Source organism: Cibotium barometz, chromosome 52 (genome assembly GCF_041138505.1).
Source record: "Cibotium barometz isolate CiBa-2024 chromosome 52, ASM4113850v1, whole genome shotgun sequence".
NCBI lineage: Eukaryota > Viridiplantae > Streptophyta > Polypodiopsida > Cyatheales > Cibotiaceae > Cibotium > Cibotium barometz.
In genome coordinates, this window is record NC_141097.1 from 12,690,691 (window position 1) to 12,711,981 (window position 21,291).

Sequence of the window (21,291 nt, forward strand, 5' to 3'; positions counted from 1 at the left end):
CCTGGTTAACCTTATTTGAGATAGAAAAGAGAATAATTTGAAGAAAGTGTATTAAATGAGGTGTTGAATTTTAAATGTTGAATGTGAAATAACAATAAGTTACATACATTCTTCGATGATCAGTCAAAAAACGTATGTGCGTCATTGTTAGTTCACTCAAGTTCTAATAGTGAATAGTCTAATATGTATTTTCTTCCGCGTAGAAAAGTACATATCAATCATTGAACCATCTTGACTAATATATTTAAATTTATCTATAGTTTTTTTTTTATTGAACAATGCATAAGTATGAGTTTTAGGCTTACCTCTTTAGTGGTAGAAATCATGATTGGAAGTACCCTCTTGTTTAGGTTGGTCGTCTTTGACCACGTTCATGACCACCACTCATTTCTTTTCTTTTCTGGGCACTCATATGCATCATGTCCTTCTTTAACATGTAATCACATGAGGTTTTTGATCTCCATTGTTAGTTTTCTTTGTAGCTTCAGTTCTCTTCCCATTCACTTGTGGACCAATGTGATTCTCTACTTTATCTTTGTGTTGAAACTTCTCAAAATGTGTAGATCGAGAGTTGTCTAAAAATATTCCATTGCTGTCTGGCTTTCCTCTTATATGACAGAGCTAAGAAATCCTTCTTGATTAGCTTCTGGAAGTCTTTCCATAACTTTTGTTTGCATTTGCCCTCTTTGTCTCTTCTCACTTAACAACGGAGCTTGAAGTATGTTTACTTGATCTCAAGATAGATTGCCATTGTAGAATAAACAAGTAAAAATTATGGAAATGCAGAAATAAAATAGAAAGGTAGCAAACTTATCTGACTCTCATGTATTTCGAAAGAAGAGTTTTTGAAGAGTTCAAAGTCGATGGCGTCCAATAAAAATAGTAATTTAATTATTGCCTTGATGTCAACAGTTCAAAAAGAAGCCTGTTCAAAGACACTTCGAAAGATCTTCAGAAATATTTTTGAGAAATTACGTTGAAAATATTTATTGCAAGAGACTTCCAAATAATATGAAGAAGTTCTAGTAATTTTTCTGCAATTTGTGAAAATTTTGAATTTCCCCTTGAATTGTGTTCGTGTTCCGAAACCCTTGTATCCTTTTGAAGTTAAGCTTTTGTATCCCTTTGAAGTTAAGCTTTTATAAGCTTATGAGTAAATAGTAAGCCCTTTTTTTTTAAAAAAAAAGTAAAAGCTTTAATACTAAACTTTTAATTAAAGCTTTATTATGAAAGCCTAATAAAAAGCTTCTCCAATGTCTTAAAAAAAAGTGCAATATCCGGCTTCTTCTCTCTCTCTATATCTTACATTATATTAAGCTTGTCCAAAAGCTTATTAAAGCTTTGTACAGAGAGCTTCACTCAGCTAAACAAAGGCCACCAACGCCTGTAAAACGGTGCACAAAGGGGAACCCCATGATAGCCTGCAGCGCAATTCAATGTGAAGGGAGAAAAACAGAAGCCCGTCGCTGTCGAATTGAAGGGAGAGGAGAGAAGGAAAAGAAATTTTTTAAAAATAAATAAAATTTTGGGTTTTAAATCACCAGGATGTGCTTCAGCAATTTACTAATTGAGGAGGAGAAAATTGAAAACTAGAAGCCTTACCGACCATCCATTATACATCTTGGGCATTTCCACTAGTTTAGCAAACCTGCTATGGAGCTCAATCACCCTTCCCTTGCTAACTCCATCCATACATAACGGATTCACAAGAGGCCAAAGAAATCAAAAAACCTCTTTTTCATGGAAAGATGGATTTGCAGAGTGGTTTTCCACCCTTCTTTACCCTTTGGTCAATAACCATTAGTAATTTTCTTATCCTTTGGATAAAAGAAATGTAACTTTTCATACCTTAGTGCCTCTTCTTCAATTTTTGAGCTTGACCAATAATTTTCTCCAAACCAACAATCTTTAAGTAAAAATCAATTTCTTGATTTTTCTTCAACTCTCCATGATGCAAATTCAATTCTTGAATTTACCATGCTCTAATACCACTGTTTTACAGGACCATGGTACATGGAGACTAGATTATTCTATGAATTAAATAATAAAATAAGTAAACCATAACATCAAAGCATAAATCATGAGCATGAAAATCAAAGAACACAAGATTGGGTGCAATCTCCCCCCCGACATGTGTGGCTCCACTCCCACACTCGGTATTTAAATCATATTCATAAATTTAGCCCTTGGAGCCATAAATAGCATAGCTTTTTCCAAAATTGGGCTTTTACAAAATTGAACCTTAGTCTAATGCTTTTAAAGCATCTCATCAAAACTAAACATTGCCCAACATATGTACAATGGGCCAAATCATACAAAATCAAATATTTAGCACACATGTACTTGGTTAATGTCCACCTTGGTTTTTTCGAACTCAAGATCTATACTCAGCATAGTCCACATTGTTAGATCACAATTACTTTGGAATCACTCACAAAAATAATTCTAACAAATGGAAATCATTCACTACCATGCTTCACACATGAACCATGCATCACACATAATTAATTGGATTCACTCCCATGATAAAATATTCTAAAAAATCTCACTCCCATGATAGTCCTCCTGTTTGAGAAAGACAACCGTCCTCGGTTGTAACTATCAGAGCACACACAAGTGATCAAACACATTAATCATTCCCACAATGGATTCACTCACAATTTCATTTATAATTTACGTATTTAAGTGGATTCACTCCCACACATCCTCACACGCATCAAACGTGTCTTAAACTTGATCAAATTCACTCACGATCAAACTCACAGAACCTTTACATGCGTTACACATGTCTTAGAGTTGATCAGATTCACTCACAATCAAAGTCCTACATTGGATTCACTCACAATGTTTTCATACACGTCACATGTATTCAGAGAGTACACGACACGTTTCACAGTTAGTTGGATTCACTTACAACCAACTAGGGTCACCCTCATCAAGAATTAATTCAAAAGAGTTGATTGGATTAACTCACAATCAAACTCACACATTTGTTACATGCATCACACATATCACAATTGGTTGGATTCACTCTCACTCACAACCAAATTAATCACACTTGGGTCACCCAAGATATTCTTTTCACTCCTCACAATCAAACTCACACATGTCACAGTTGGTTGGATTCACTCACAACCAAATTAATCACAATTGGGTCACCCAAGATATTCTTTTTCACTTATTGGATCACCCAATAATAAATTAATTACCGTAACATTCCCTCTTGTTTGGTGGGTTGCAATATGCAACTAACCTCAGTTGCATATTTAATTAGCAAGGGAAGAGAGTCAGAATATAATATCCGTCTCTCACAGATAGAATCCCTCTCAACACTAGATTATGATCAACTCTCCATCACACAGATAAACTTAGATTATCCATCACGAACATCAAAAGAGTATCTTTCACATACACCAATGCAAGTATCTTTCATAGACACTAAAACAAGTATCCCTCACAGATACGTGGTTAACCTTATTTGAAATAGAAAAGAGAATAATTTGAAGAAAGTGTATTAAATGAGGTGTTCAATTTTAAAGGTTGAATGTGAAATAACAATAAGCTACATACATTCTTCGATGATCAGTCAAAAATCATATGTGCATCATTATTAGTTCACTCAAGTCCCGATAGTGAATGGTCTAATATGTATTTTCTTTCGCGTGTAGAAAGTACATATCAATCATTGAACTATCTTGACTAATATATTTAAATTTATCTTTTTTTTAATTGAACAATGCATAAGTATGAGTTTTAGGCTTACCTCTTTAGTGGTAGAAATCCAAATTTGGGAGTACCCTCTTGTTTAGGATAGTCGCCGTTGTCTTCGTCTTTGACCACGTTCTGCAACTCAATTCCTTTTCTTTTTTGGACACTCATATGCATAATGTCCTTCTTTGTTGCACCTTTAGCATTTAATCACACAAGGTTTTTGATCTCCATTGTTGGTTTTATTTGTAGCTTTAGTTTTCTTCCCTTTCACTTGTGGACCATTGTGATTCTCTTCTTTATCTTTGTGCTGAAACTTCTCAAAATGTGTAGATCAAGAAAACCAAGGAATATGAGAATCTGTCACTGTAGTATCCCTCAGAAATCCATTTTTTTTCTTGCAATTTGTTGCTAGAGAGATGGCATTGCGAAGAGGACAAGAATGAAACATGTTCACTTCTGCTCTAATAGCTGGCTTGAGACCTACTATGAACTTTCTCCTTTGCTCTTTTTCATGAACTTTCTCTATGGCTTGAAGTTGCAATAAGGTTTGCCAAAATCTGTCAACATAGGCTAATATGTTCTCCTTTTTGAGTTGTCTAAAAATATCCCATTACTGTCTGGCTTTACTCTTACATGACGGAGGTAAGAAATCCTTCTTGATCAGCTTATGGAAGTCTTTCCATGACTTTCGTTTGCGTTTGCGCTATCTAATAACATCCCACCAAAGAGCAGCACCTCCTACCAAATGATTAGTAGCACATTTAACCTTATCCTTCTCAAAAAATGTTTCTCCAAAAAAATAATCATCAAGATGGCTCAATCATGCAAGTATAACGTGTGAATCCTTTTTGCCATCATAATCCTTAAAATTAAAAGCCTTTCTGCTAATCTTGTATCCCTTTCGAGACTCTTGAGCTTTGAGAGTAGCTCGCATAGTCCTTTTCGATAGGGTCCTTGTTAGAATCCAATGAATCAGATTCAGAATATCCACATCTTCGCTTCTTGCAAGTAAATTTCCACTAAAAATCTTCTCTTTGTCTCTTCTCACTCAACAACGGAGCTTGAAGTACGTTTACTTGATCCTAGATAGTAGGTGGTTGTGGATAGATTGTCATTGTAGAAGAAACAAGTAAAATATTATGGAAATGTAGAAATAAAATAGAAAAGGTAGCAAACTTATCTGACTATCGTGTATTTCGAAAGAAGAGTTGTTGAAGCACTCAAAGTCGATGGCATCCAATAAAAATAATAATTCAATTATTGCCTTGATGTCAACAGTTCAAAAAGAATCATGTTCAAAACCACTTTGAAAGATCTTCAAAAATATTACTGAGAAATAACGCCAAAAACATTTGTTGCAAGAGACTTCCAAATAATATGAAGAAGTTCCAATATTTTTTCTACAATTTGTGGAAATTTTGAATTTCCCCTTAAATTGTGTTCGTGTTCCGAAACCCTTGTATCCTTTTGAAGTTAAGCTTATGAAGTAAATAGTAAGCCCTTTTTTTTTAAAAAAAAGTAAAATCTTTAACTTTTAAAGCTTTAATACTAAGCTATTAATTAAAGCTTTGTTATAAAAGCCTAACAAAAAGCTTCTCCAATGTCTTCCAAAAAAAAGTGCAATATCCGACTTCTTCTATATATCTATATATATATATCTTATATTATATTAAGCTTGTCCAAAAGTTTAGTAAAGCTTTGTAACGAGCTTCACTCAGCTAAACAAAGGCCGCCGAGACGGCCTCTAAAACGGTGCACAAAGGGAGGAAAACAGAAGCTCGTTGTCGTCGAATTGAAGGGAGAGGAGAGAAGGAAAAGAATTTTAAAAAAATAAATAAAATTTTGGGTTTTAAATCACCAAGATATGCTTCAGCAATTTACTAATTGAGGAGGATAGCCTTGAGTCAAAGAAATCAATTGCTCATCATCATCAAGCACGTGACTTGGGTTGGGTACATATTTCTTAAGCAAACTGACATGGAATACATTATGTACCTTGAGATGGGGAGGCCGAAGAAATCTATAAGCTAGATTGCCCACTTTCTTTATAATAGCATACGGTCCACAGTATCTGGGAGAGAGCTTCTTGTACTTCCCTAATGATAAGGAACTTCTTTTTGGTCGTACTCGAATGAAGACCATATCTGATTCTTCAAACTCTCTCTCTGATCTCTTTTTATCTGCATACTAGTTTTGCCTATCTTGGGCTGCCTTAATATCTTACGGATTGATTGCATTTGCTGGTCCATGTCATCAAGCATTTGTCTAGACATCTCGACTCTGATCAATGGGTCAGACCAAGTCAACGGTGTAAGGCAATCTTGTCCATACAAAGCTTTGAAAGGATTCATCCCATTGCTTCGATGATAAGAAGCGTTGTAAGTAAATTCAACCAGATAAAAATGGCTTAACCACTTCTTGGGTTCCCTACTGCAGCATGACCGAAGGAAATCTTCTATTACCTGATTCACTCTTTCAGTCTGGCCATCTGTTTCAGGGTGATATGCTGTGCTGAGATCCAGGAAAGTTCCTACTGCTTTGAAGAATGCAGTAGTCCAGAATTTCAATGTGAATTTGGGATCTCTGTCACTTACTATCCTCCTAGGTAAGCCATGCAAAGCCATGCAATCTGAAGATCTCTTTAAGGAAAACTCTGGCAACATCCACTGCAATGTATGTTTCTTTCACTGGAATTAGATGGGCAACTTTGGTTAGCCTGTTAACTACCATAAAAATGGAGTTGTAACCTGATTGTACTGAAGGTAATTCAGTGACAAAGTCCATACTGATACATTCCCACTTCATCTGTGGGAATGTCTAGAGGTTGTAGTTTCCCTGGCATCTTAACTATCTCTGCTTTGACTCTCTGACACATTAAGCATTTCCACACATGATCAAGTACATCCTTTTTGAGTCCTGGCCAAAAGAAGCTTTTCTTCACAGACATATAGGTTTTTATAAACCCTAGATGTCCAGCTATCACGCTATCATGGGCTTCTCTCAGAATCCTTCCCTTTATTCCCTCATCATTGGGGATAGATAGAGGATTATTATAATACATGCATCCTTCATCCAATTAATATCCAAGAACTCGACTCATTTCCTAAGGAGTCTTGTTTTCCTGCATGAGAAGGGTAGCAATAGGGGCAAAGAATTTGTCCTCGCATGATTTTCTCCCTTGCTTCATTGATCAATGGATTTGACACCACTGTAATTGCAAGCAAGGAGGCTTTTCTGCTAATCGCATCTGCCACCACATTTTCTTTCCCCGGCTGATACTTAATTTCAAAATCAAATTCCTATTGCAAGGTCTGCATCCATCTCCTTTGACACATGTTGAGATCCCTTTGGGTGAAGATCCACTTCAGACTTTGATGATCTGTCATCAAGGTGAACCTCTGTCCCAAAAGATAATGTCTCCACAACTTCAGAGCATAAACTATTGAGAGTAACTCCAAGTCATGGATGGCATAATTTCTCTCATGTGTTCTGATTTTTTTGGATTCATAGGCCACAGCATGATCTTCCTGCATAAGAACACCGCCTAAGGCAAACCCATTGGCATCAGTAACTACCTCAAAAGGTTTGGTGAAATCTAGCAATTTAAGGACAAGGTTGGTTACTAAGGCTGTCTTCAGCTTATCAAAGGCACTTTGACACATAGCAATCCACTAAAAAAGGGTAATCTTCTTGAGAAGGTTAGTTCAAGGGGATGCTATCTAAGCATACCTGGGTATAAAGATCCTATACCATCTGGTTAATCCTAGGAATCCTCTGACTTCCTTTTTTGTCTTGGGTTCCAGCCAATCTATGACTGCTTGGATCTTTGCAGGGTTAGGAGAAATCCCATCCTTTGATACTATGAATCCCAAAGTATTCCACCTGGTCAATAGAGAAAGAACACTTGCTCTTTTTTGCAAAGAGTTGGTGTTTTCTTAGGATTTCCAAGACCTTGCGCACATGATCTTCATGATCTGCAGCATTCTTTGAGAATACCAAGATCTCATCAAAGAAGATAAGAACAAAATCATCCAAGTATTCTCTGAGAATATCCTGCATAAGACGATTAAACGTCGCCGGGGCATTAGTCAATCCAAATGGCATGAATGTGAACTCATAATGCCCATAGCGAGTATTGAATGCTGTCTTTGTGATGTCATGGCCCTTGATTCTGATCTGGTAGTACTCGGATTTGAGATCTATCTTTGTGAACATATGGGTCCCACTTAACTGATCTAGAAGTTCATCAATCCTAGGGATAGGATATTTATTTTTAATTGTTAATTGATTTAATCCTCTGTAGTCAATACAGAGTCTTAACGTTCCATCTTTCTTCTTTTGAACGAGAATGGGCGCACCCCAAGGTGAGACACTGGGTCTACTGAATCCCTGCTCTAACAGCTATCTTAACTGCTCCTTAAGTTCTATGGCTTCAGGGAGTGGCATTTTATATTCACGCTGGGCTACTGGCTGAGCTCCGGTGGGGGTTAACTCAATCTCATGATCTACTTCGTGAGATGGAGGCATCGCAGTCAACTCTTTAGGGAATACATCTGTATAATCACTTAACCACTCTGGTTCTTTAGCCTTGCATTTTATGTCTACCAGATTCATCTTAACGACATAAACAGCTTGCCTCTTTCTAAGCCCTTTTAATAATTTAGAAGCCTTGACTAATTGCAGCACTCGGGATCCGAAAATTCTAGTTCCTTGAACTTTATTCCTGTGAAGGTCGAGGAAAGATATGGTTCCTTTGTGAAATGAATATCAGCTTGATTCTTATGGAGCCAATCCATTCCAAGGATTCCATCATAGACTCCCACCAAGGGTAGGACTCTGAACTAGCACTCTATTAAACTGAATAAGGTATGTCTCAAGGTGTGTGAAAAGAATCTTTCCACTGGCCAACTCCACTTGCGTAGGTTTCCCTGATTTTTGATTTAGGACTAGCTTATGCACACATCCTAGGGAAATAAAAGAATGAGTACTGCCTGAATCAATCAAAAGCTTGAATTTCTTACCTTGGTACTCTGCTGGAGTCTGGAGGACAGAAAATTGACGGTTATTCCCCTGATGCTCTATTGCGGCATAGATCTGTCCTTTTTCTTCCTCCACGTCCTCAGCTATACTGACGGCTCTAGCTGCTGCAGTCTAAGGTGGAACTCTCTCTCTTTGGTTTCCCCAATTCAAGGGGGGAGTTCAGAGACTGCTTTGCATGGAGGCTATAGGCCGAGCTGGCACTCTTCTGGGGTTGCCTTGATTTTAGTGCGGGGGACGATACGAAAGAGTCTGTCTCTAAATTTTCGGACCCTGGCTTCCTTGGCCCACAGAAGGAGATGGGCAATCCTTGAGCTGGTGCCCAAACCCCTAACATCCTTGAAGCACATGCTCTCACTTCAAAGCTCTTCCCTCTGCATTCTTGAAAGAGCCGGAGTTCCTGAGAAAAAACTTCGAGGGAAAGGTCTTCCTTCATTCCTGAAATTTGTTGAAATGTCAAGGTCGTATACAGCTGTGGAGGATAGCACATGGGTGCTGACAGAGTGACAGTATGGTAGATAGATATCGTGTGGTGTGTTTATGACCGCGTCCAGCTGGTCATGTGTGGTGTGGACATTACATTAGGTTTACTTTGTAGTGTGGACATAACACTATGTTGTGTTCTCCTTTGTGTGTGTGAGAGAGATGAACTATTGCTTCTCTCCTTCTTTATGATTGATGGATATGGATTAGGGTTTGCTTCTCTTGTGTGTGCTCTCTCCTGCTTCTGTTTTTTATCATGGTATCAGAGCCAAGAGCTCATTAATTGTGTTGTGAGAGTGAGTGAGAGAAGAGGGAAGAAGAAGAAAAAGCTGTGAAGGAAGCCATTGGAGCTTGGAGCAAAGGAAAAGCTGTGGAGCACACATCGGCATCAGATCTGAGAGCTAAGGACCATTGGTAAGTGTAGCAAGACCCCCTCTGCGGATTGCAGGTATCAAGAGCAAGTGTAAGAGAAGATTAAAGGTGCAAAAGAAAGCAGAAAATTTCTGTTTTGAAGCTTTCATGGAAAGCTTGTGAATGAATGTACTTTGGCACATGTATTTTGGGAAATGCAAGCAAAGAAGTGAAGGTCTCATGTATTTGGAAGGGCACATGTACTGGCAACTCAGGAGCAAATCATTCATGCAAAAAATTGATGCATTACAAGTGATGTGTGAAGGAAAAATTCTGGTTTTGTGAACTCCTGCAAAACAGAGAACATATGCCCGGTGGAGGATCGAATGCGGAAGATTGAAGCAAAATCCAAAAATTAATTCAAATCTTTCTCTAGTTGAATACCATAAAAACTCTTCTTTTAACTAAATACCAATATCCATTTTTTTGAATAAGCTTAAAATTCTCTTTTTCTCATTTAATGATTGGATTCCAATTGTCATGGGAATTCCTCTCTTATCATAAAATAAATTTATCTAAAATTTCTCTTTAAATTAAATAAAACTATTCATTATTTCAATTATACCAAGAATTCCACTTTTACCATTTAAATGATTGAATCCCAAATGTCATGAGAATTTCTCTTTTATCATTTAAATTTTCTCATGTATAAAATAAATTTATCTAAAATTTCTCTTTAAATTTAAAAAAATATCCATTAATTCATCTAAAATAAATTTATCTAAAATTTCTCTTTAATTTTAAATACAAATATGCATTAATTCATTTATGCCAAGAATTCCACTTTTACCATTTAAATGATTGAATTCCAAATGTCATGCGAATTCCTCTTTTATCATTTAAATTTTCTCATGCATAAAATAAATTTATCTAAAATTTCTCTCTATATTTAAATAAAAATATTTATTATTTTAATATATCAAATTTTCTCTTTTTCCATTTAATTACATGGATCTCCATTATCATGGGAATTCCTCTTTTTGCATAAAAATAAAAATACCAAAAATTACTCTTTTCTCTAATTAATTATTTACACATAAATACTAAAAATTAGTTTTCCATGAATGTGATGAAAATCATTCTTTCAGCATAGGATGACCAATCCTAAAATATGGTAGGAAGTCCTCTTTTCACATTATGCATAAAAATGAGTTATGTATTACTTTCTAAAAATTTTGCCATAGTTTTGTTGCTATTATTGATAATTTTTAATATTTTTAGAAAGAATAAGACTTTGTAATACAATTATGATAGAATAACTATTTTTAGACTTAAATCCAATTTATGGAATTAAACCATAATTTTACCATAATTTTATTAGCATAAAAGCATAAAAAAGCCATTTTCTTAACCTCTAGCTTAACTAGCATAGAGTTTGATTTTTGAATTGAGAATTTATCAATGAGAAGCATCCATTTGAATAAAGAATTAGCCATAGAAATGACTATTCTTTTGGGAGAGAGAGATATACATAAAGAGCATCCTAATTAAGCATAAAGATGAACTTTTTTGTGATTAATCATTAGAATTCTTATAGAAAGCTTGAGTTGCATTGAAAACAATTAATTTGAAACTTCTCAAGCTTGAAAGGGGTTGAGAAGTGAAATATTTTAAGAATATTAATGAAAACCATGAAATTACTTCTTACCTCTAGATTTGGCTTGCATCTTTATCTTAGAAGGAAGCCCCCAACCAATCAAATGGTTTAGTATGTTGAGAAGAAAGCTCCAAGGATTGTTGAAGAGAGAGAGAAGCTCCAATCTCTTCAGAAGTAGAGGATTTTTAAGGGATAATAGAAAATATGAGTATTTTAATAGAATACTAGCATGGTATAGTTCAGAGATGAGAATACAAAAGAATGAGGGTCTATTTATAGGTGAGGAAGGCCACGAACTGAGTCGAACTAAGTTCTAGAATTTTCCAACTTCAGTTTGGCTAAATTTGGACCAGTTTAGCTCCCATTTTCATGGACCAGTTTAGCTCCCATTTTGATCCAGTTTGATCCAGGAGAGAGGAGGCATAAAAATATCTTAATATTTTTGAATTAAAAACCCTCGCACACATGTGAAGGAGGATCCTACCTCAAAGTTCTCCCCTTCCTTACCAAGGTGTCAAAAATTCATCATTTCTCTAAAATATCCCATTTTTTTAGTAATATCTCTTAATTTTTAACTAATAAACCTTGTACTTAGTCAACTCTTCATCTTATGTGAGCATTTACTAATTTTTGGGTATTTTCTTTTATTCATTGAATTTATCTCATCCCAACACTTGGATTAATCCTATTGGCCCATTGGAACCTTAATTGGACCATAATCTAAAAATTTCTAAAAATCTAGACCCTTAGGCTAAGGTCCCTTATATCATTCTTAACTGATTCCTAATGCACCTTGGAGAATTTATCTCACCCCAACACTTGGATTAATCTTATTGGCCCATAGCAACCTTAATTAGACCATAATCTAGAAATTTCTAAAAATCTTGACCCTTAGGCTAAGGTCTTTTAAATCATTTTTAATTGATTCCTAAGTCAACTCTTCATCTTATGTGTGCTGTAGGATCCCTGACCCCACTGCGCAACGAATTCGGGGGTACTAGCAGTGGAAGTAGCACTTCTTGCATGGGGCAGGGTCCCACACTCGGGGCCTTGCCCACGGATATCCAGACAAGAGACTAATCCATCGGTTCTGCCAAAACCGAACTCGAAAAAACTTTCCTTGCCCAGAAAGCACGGGCGATTCCTCCAGGATAATTTTTCTCTAACGTAGTCAAAAGCCTTAACAAATTGAACTCATCTGACCGAACCCGTAAGTCCCATAGTCAGATCAGGGAAAACAACTGTACTTGGATCATAGAGACCAATGCTTTTTTTCTCATTGAGAGGCACAGCCATTGATTCTTTTCCATAGAACAATTTTTATCCAAGATTTACCTCATCTATCGTACTATACAAAAATTGAGTCTCGATTTACGGATCCATCAGTCCACCAGCCTAACCCCATCCAGTCCCATGGGTTAGCCAACCGCCCAACCACTGTAGTGATGGGATCCAATTAGGAATTTGGTAGGTTTTGTCCCGAGTACCAGGGAAAAAAGTTCCTAGGCCCCCTAGCCGGGTACTCATGCAAACATAAAACTAGTCACACCACTTACACACCCAATATGAACTTGCCTTTTTCACAGATTCAACAATCTTTAAAACAATCATTTAATGAAACCATAGTGTTACTGATCATAATCCTCTAATTATCCAGTTGAATCCTAATTTCCAACTCCTTCCTTCATCGGTGTACCTATGGCATCATTGGCAACAACCAGAACGCTCACCACCTGTTCACTCAGGGGCCTTTTCAATAGTTCCTAGCTCATAGTACCCGACAATATAATCACATAAAAATATCCAGATGGAATCTCCATTGAAGATCAGGAAGATCAACCCAACAGATCCATATAAAAGAGCCATGGACTCATCCATTGAGGACCAGCAAGGTCAATCAACCAGATCCATGCCCGAATTCAGAAATCAACTCTTACTCCTTGTTCCAATATCTTCCCCGACATACTCGTGGGTATCTTCGGCGACCCCGAGCACTGTATGGTCAGTACCCTCTAGGATCCTTCGCAGGTCACCTAGCGCTTCACTCATAGGCCGTTTCCTTGGTCCCTCATCCATTGTACCGGAAGCTCACCATTTAATCAAACTGAGGCTAGTCAAGACCTCGACCGACCTTGCTACGCGAGACGTCCTCCGATGACTCTCCGTCTCAGCAGTTGCAACTTTAACAGATAGGTCTTCACAACCTCATTCACAAGACGGTCAAAATGCTTCCCCAACATTCTTGACATGAAAAAGTCATTTAAAAATAGATTTCACAAATAAATACAGTTCCAACAATATTTCTATCTTTTCTCATTACTCCACATCCTTTCACATTAGACCCCATCTTTTTTTCATCTTACCACAATTTTATTTTCATCATCGATCACTATCACGTCACATCATTCCTACATCAAGTCACATCCAATCGCATCATCCACACATCAATCCACATCATCCATACATCCATCCACATCAATCCACACATCAATCCACATCATTCAACATCCATGCACATCAACCCACATTATCCACACATCAATCCACCTCATCCATATATCCATCCACATCATTCACTCATCATACACACACCAATCCACATCATCCACATCAATCCACATTATCCACACATCAATCCACCTCATCCATACATCCATCCACATCATTCACTCATCATACACACACCAATCCACATCATCCACATCAATCCACATTATCCACACATCAATCCACCTCATCCATCCACATCATCCACATCATTCACTCATCATACACACACCAATCCACATCAATCCACATTATCCACACATCCATCCATATCTTCCATACATCCATCCACATCAATCCACATGTCAATCCACATCATTCAAACATCCATGCACATCAATCCACATCATTTCATAAACATTCCCATTCTCATCTAATCACATCTTTTTTTATCTCATCGCTTATTTCCTCATTTTTTCTAATCAGATTTCACCCACTTGCATCCACCCATATATCTCATCACTTCACATACATTAACATCTATCCAGTTTACATCGCATCTTATCACATTCATTTCACATCACATCTCATTCATTCACATCTTGATTCACATGCTAACATATTCATTCATGTCCCTTATCGTTCATTCACATTCCGATTCACATCACATCATATCCATTCACATCCCTTGTCATTCATTCACATCCTATATCATTCATTCACATCCCGATTCACATCACATCACATCCATTCACATCCCTTATCATTCATTCACATCCCGATTCACATCACATCACATCCATTCACATCTCTTATCATTCATTCACATCCCGATTCACATCACATCACATCCCTTATCATTCATTCTCATCCTATATCATTCATTCACATCCCGATTCACATCCATTCACATCCCTTATCATTCATTCACATCCTAATTCATATGCTATCACATTCATTCACATCCTATATCATTCATTCACATCCCGATTCATATGCTATCACATTCATTCACATCCTATATCATTCATTCACATCCCTTATCATTCATATCTATCCAATTTACATCACATCTCATCGCTTCAATTTTCGTTCATAGCCATCACATTTACATCCGCATATATTCTCCCACATACATCCACATCCATACTTATCACAAGCACATCCACATCTATCCTTTCACATACATCCACATCCATAGTTATCACATACACATCCACATCTATCCTTTCACATACATCCGCATCCATACTAATCACATACACATCCACATTTATCCTTTCACATACACACATCCACATCCATTCTTTCACATACATCCACATCCGTCCTTCACATACATCCACATCCATCCATCCATTCATTCCCATCTATCTGATTCGCATCCCATCTCATCACATCTATTTACCTCTCATTCTCATCACATCTATCCTCTATTCATTCTCATCTATCACATCCCATCTCATCACATCCATTCTTAGAATGCAAGAGAATCCTTATTTTTTTTATATAAAGATTCTTTACACATTTATTTATGCATAATTTCAATTTTAAGGAGAATAACACTTTCGAAATAAAAATAAATCTTTTATGCATCTTTCTATGCATAAATTCAATTTTAATGAGAATATCTCTTTTGAAATAAAAATAAATTTCTTTATGCATCATTCTATGCATAAAATGAAAATTGATGAGAATAACTCTTTTGGAATAAAAATAAAGTTCTTTATGCATCTTTCTATGCATAAAATAAAAATTGATAAAAATAACTCTTTTGAAATAAAAATAAATTTCTTTATGCATCTTTCTATGCATAAAATGAAAATTGATGAGAATAACTCTTTTGAAATAAAAATAATTTCTTTATGCATCTTTGTATGCATAAAATAAAAATTGATGAAAATAACTCTGTTGAAATAAAAATAAATTTCTTTATGCATCTTTCTATGCATAAAATGAAAATTGATGAGAATATTAACTAGAAGTGTTTGAAATAAAAATAATTTCTTTATGCATTTATTTATGCATAAAATCAAAATTACACTTTTAGAATACACAATTGGTGGGGATTACTCTTTTTGGATGATAAAAGATAAAACATATTTCACCAAATTTTAGAAAAATTTTACCATAACCTCCTTTGTATGGCTGATCATTTTTCAATTTTTCCTAACTTAAAATTACTTAAAAATTATCTCCATTTAAGCACTCTAAACTAATCAAATTCACTTTTAAAAGAGAAACAATATGAAAAGATTAATTCCCACTATTAGATCACTTAACTAGAATAAAGAAGGGCTGATTTCAAGAATGAGAGAGAGGGAAAGCCTTTCTAGCAAGGCATAGCATAAGAGTTTTCAATTTAAACAAAGCAAGATTAGAAAAACCATTAAAAGAATAAAGAAAAGGCAAAATTACTAACTTACAAGAATTCTGGGAGCTTTCCTTTGGCTTGATGGTTTGAGGGATCTACTCTTGTGTTTGCAACAAGAGTGGCCCCCACCAGTTCTTTAGAAGAGGGAATGGTCAAAACTTAATGAAGTTTTAAGAAATTCATAGTTCTTGACGCTGGGGTGGAGTAGAGTAACAGTGCATAAAACACTATTAAGCTTCAACAAAGGGGGAGGCTTCTATTTGTAGGAAAAAGTGAGCTCCTAACCAAGCAAACTGATTCTAGAATTTTCCAGATCAGTTTGGTCAATTTTTGACCATTTTTAGGTCAATTTAGCTTACTTTTTGGAACTAGACTTGAATTAGGAGAGAGGAGAGATGAAATATCTCAATTTTTGATGATTTAAAACTCCATTACACATGTGAAGTAGGCGCCTCATTCATGAGGGGGGGGGATTCCCATTTTGAGGTGTCAAAAATCCATTTTTTTAGAATTCCTTTGGTCCTTAGTCCACTCTTCATCTTATGTGAGTATTTACTCATTTTTGGGGGGATTTTCTTTATTTCTTCTATTTATCTTCTCCACACATTTGGATGAATCTGATTGGCCCCTCAAAACCTTAATTTAAAATTTTTCAAAAATCTGAACTCCTAGGATGAGGCCTCTTGAACAGATTATACTTGATTTCTAATGCACCTTCTGAAAATCTTTTTGAACTTCTGTTTCGGGGGAACTTATTTTAATAAAAAGAGATATTTTTCCATCCAAAATTTGAATAACCTCTCTCTAGAATATTTTCTCTGTCAGGTAGAAACAAGATCTTTTATATTTCTGAAGAGGGATTTAATTATAGGGGAAGATGCTGGACATCTTGAGAGGCTGGGGAGGAATCTTACATTCTACCTCACTTAAAAAATGCGAGATGTCCTCATCTCGCAAGCTAGAGGAGAATTCTTTTCCTTAAGATCCAACTGATTCTGGGTTCCTTATAGTCTAGAGAACTGGTTGGATTCACTCACAACTAACTAGGGTCACCCTCATCAAGAATTAATTCAAAAGAGTTGATTGGATTCACTCACAATCATACTCACACATTTCTTACATGCGTCACACATATCACAGTTGGTTGGATTCACTCACAACCAAATTAATCACACTTGGGTCACCCAAGATATTCTTTTCACTTATTGGAACACCCAATAATAAATTAAGTATCGTAACACTTGCCTTGAGGATACTATCAAGTCGCTTATAAGACCCAGTGAGAAGGCACGAGGACTGGTGGAAGCCTAGTTAAAGATCCCTACTTAGTCAGTTATAAGCCTCGGATAAAGAGGCATGAAAGCCGAGAGAAAATCTCAGTGAGATACCTGGCGAGACGCGTGTAAGACCTAGTGAGAAGGCATGAAGTCTGGATAAAAGGTTCACTGAGGTGCCTACCGAGTTGCCTGTAAGGAAAAGGAACAAACAAAAACCAAAATGGAAATATTAAAAGCATAAGAAAATGATGTATTGATTTCTAGTTTCTTATTGGATGTTGTAATTTAAAGACCTAAGGGAGGACACACCTTGTGGAATTCCAAAGATAAAGCTAACTTCCTGAACACATGGAGCAAAAGTAGGTGGCTACATCGACAAAGAAGGTAGCACACTTGAGTGCCCATGGATGAGATTCTTTATCAGGATATACTTGTGGACTATTCATCAGATTGGTGGAAATCATCTTCCCACCATCTCCTTGATCTACCCCATCAGTTTTTGGGTTCTACATGATATATTGTATAACTTGAAGTGGCTTGCATTGTATCTTCTTGCAGCCACTTATTTACAAATTTTCATGATGTACTTGGCATTGATAATAAATAGTACACTCCCAACTAAACAAAGGGAAAGACATGTATTGATAGGTGTGTACAGTCCCTAGCAGTAGTAGCATTAGCTTAGGCTAATGAGTTGTCGGATTTGGTTATTACAAGATGTCAAGAAGTGGTTACAAGAGGGCTAGTGGGGAGTTAGGATCTTGTGGAGGTTATGGGAGCCCAATAGTCACATGGGTAGTGCAACAGTCACAGTATGCAAATTGGACATGATACATATAACATGATAGGACATGATATGATATGACATGACATGACTATTGTATGGACATGATCTTACACATGATTCTTGTACACACAGTATGTGATACATGGAAACACACTATGATGTTATGTTATTATGCTTGTATGTTTATCTTGTGTCTTTTATCTTATTCTTGATCCATGCCTCCTACTCCATGCTCATGTATACATGTGTACTCCATGGCTATGTGTGTAGGAGCATGTGATTTCCCCCATGTTAGCAAGGTGATGCTAACAATTTCAAACTGTGTAGTAGTCTGCCACTTTGTGCGGTCTCCATGAGACAATAGAAACACTGAAGTGTTCACTTAACTTCTTCCTAAGAAGTTTCTACCCTTTGGATTATTTCTAGTTGAGGTAAGGACGGTTGAGTCATAGCAGGTGAATAAGGACATTGAGATGTGTTGTGATCCAAAGCTTTACAATGTTTGCAATATTGAAAGACAGGCTTAGGCTATGCACATTGGGGATTGGGGTGGAAGTGGTAGCAATGAACACATGGCATTAGGTCCACCACTCTGAGAGGCATTACAGCTATTTGGTCTTGAGGGAGCTCATCCTTTCTTTAATGTATTGGTTTAAAGCTTTCAAGCAAGGCTATGTAGAACTCAATGAATGACAATTTTGAGATCAATTTTTTCATTAGCCTTTGTTTCTCTTGGTTTAGATGAGAAACATCTCATATCGTAATCATCCCCATGATCATGTTGTCATCTAAACGTATGGCTTCTTTGCCTCATTGATCCAATGTTTGGACACAATGATCAAGTTGTGTAAGTTGTTTTTCTTCAGGCCTATCATGAAATATCTCTTCAATTGAGCATCGTTTAGTTTTTCCCATGGCTCACTTCGTGAGTCCAAGATTTTTATCCAAAGGATAAAATATCCAATGGTTTCATTTTTTCCATGGCTCACTTCGTGAGTCCAAGATATTTTATCCAAAGGATAAAATATCTAATGGTTTCGTTTAGGTTTTGCTCAATCAAATAGAGTTCTCTTTCAACACTCCACCAATAAAAAAATCCATGAATAAAGGTTGTTTTCAAGGTTCTAAAATTTGCCTTAATCACAGGCATCAATTCGATGAACCATCTGCTAGCATTTCCCACTAAACGCATGTACCTTGATGGGAAAAATTGGATTTCCAAAGGCTTCTCATTTTTGTTCAAACATTTACATGAATTGAACAAGATCGGTCGTTCCATCGTACTTGCCCATGATTTTGGAAATCTCTACAACCACATTTTTGGATGATTAGCTAAGGCCGTGTGTGGGTGCTCTTGTGTTTAGGACCTCAATTAGTCCTTGGGCGACCCCCCTTCCTAGATTGGTCAATATATCCAAGGTTTGGGCATCTAGGGGTTGCAAGGGTTTGGTACCTAGCACTTCTAAAAGTTGCAAGGATCTAGTACCTGGCACTTCTAAAGTTTTAGAACTTGTAATAGTATTGGGCAAGGGAGAAAATCCCAATGGGATTGATGTGACAGGGATTGTAAAACCCAATGACACACTTTTTGTCGACATGGTAAATGGTATTGGGAGGTGCATTTGGGGCATGGGTCTCAATGGCTCAAAGATTTCAACCATTGGGTTCAATGTGAGTGTTGGCCCACGTAATCCCTCTATCGTTGCCATCTTATGACATTGCCAATTGCTCTTCAATTAGTAAGCTCACGTCCTTTTTTCTTTCTTTTTTTTGGGTTTTAGGTTTTCTTGTAGCCTTATGAGGCTTGGCGTATGTTAACCCGTTCTTAGGGTTAACAAGATCTACTGCCATTATCTTACATCAAGGAGTCAAGGTAGATACACCAAAGGTTCATACATTCAAGACATGAAGTAATGGTGTCCAAAGCTACAACTTGGACGAGCGCCCGTAATGATGTAACGGAGTATTTATGGCAATTCTCGCTTCAAGAGTGTGTGGTAGCAAGTTAGGATAAAGTCTTAATAAGTGATGTAATTCATGGATATATTATGAGAGTATTCATTGTTTGTAATAGCATTAGGCCTCTTATGAGCCTAAAGTGCCCGGTCGGCCACAGTTTAAGTGAGTGTGAATACTTATGGCCATGTATATAAGTGAATATCTCTCATAATACAACATACTCTCCCATTGTACAATTGTGTCTTTCTCTTGCTAATCCTCTTACTAATATCTCTCCCTAATATATGATAGTGAGTGTGTGTGAGTGAAGTGAGGTGAGAGGAGGGACGAGTACCCGTAGTGCAACGCGGCGGTGTGACAACGCTCGCGGAAGGTATTAAGAGACTAAGGTTATGTAGAAGGGAAAGAAAAGGGTGTGATTGTGAAGGGACTTAAGGTCCACTAGCTCACCTATTTAAAGGTGGAGCTAGGAGGCATTTTGTATGGAGCAAGGCCTAGTTGTATTCATAAAAACAACTTAATAAGCAAGATATTGTTCTTGTATTTTGTGAGTTTTTTTCCTCCACACACTTGATCTAGCATGAGCACCACGTTTTCTCAACATGGTATCAGAGCCTAGGTTGATTAGGCCTCTGATAGGTCATTTTTCCTCAGTTTTTCCTTATCTTCTACTTGTGGAGCTCAACCCCCTAGCAGTGGAGGAGCTCTACCAGCTTGTGGAGGCCTTATCTTGGGGAGACTTCAACTAGAGAAGTGAAGAAGACAGCTGGGCGTTCATAATCGTACCGTCAAGTGTTGGATTGGTCGCTTCGACACCGCGGCATTACTGTTTGAGTGCGTAGGTGCCATTTTTCTGCTACGATGCTGGCCGTACAGCCATTCGCCGCCGCGTGTAGGCCATCATAAGCCGTGGGACTTGAGGGCTTTTGAAGCCCACTGTATCCCCTATCCACAGCTCAAGTTTGAGCTCAAATGGTGCATCAACGCGGCAGCTATAGCAGAATTCCCAGGCGGCCCTTCATCAACTCCATGGAAGCTTTCCATTAAAGCTTCAAGTTTGAATTTTTTCTTGCTCTAATCCTTCCCTCCTTGCTCTAATCACCCAAGTGATGATGTGAATGATTGTTGCTGATCTTTCTCTTGACTTTGAAGAGTGGCCAACCACATG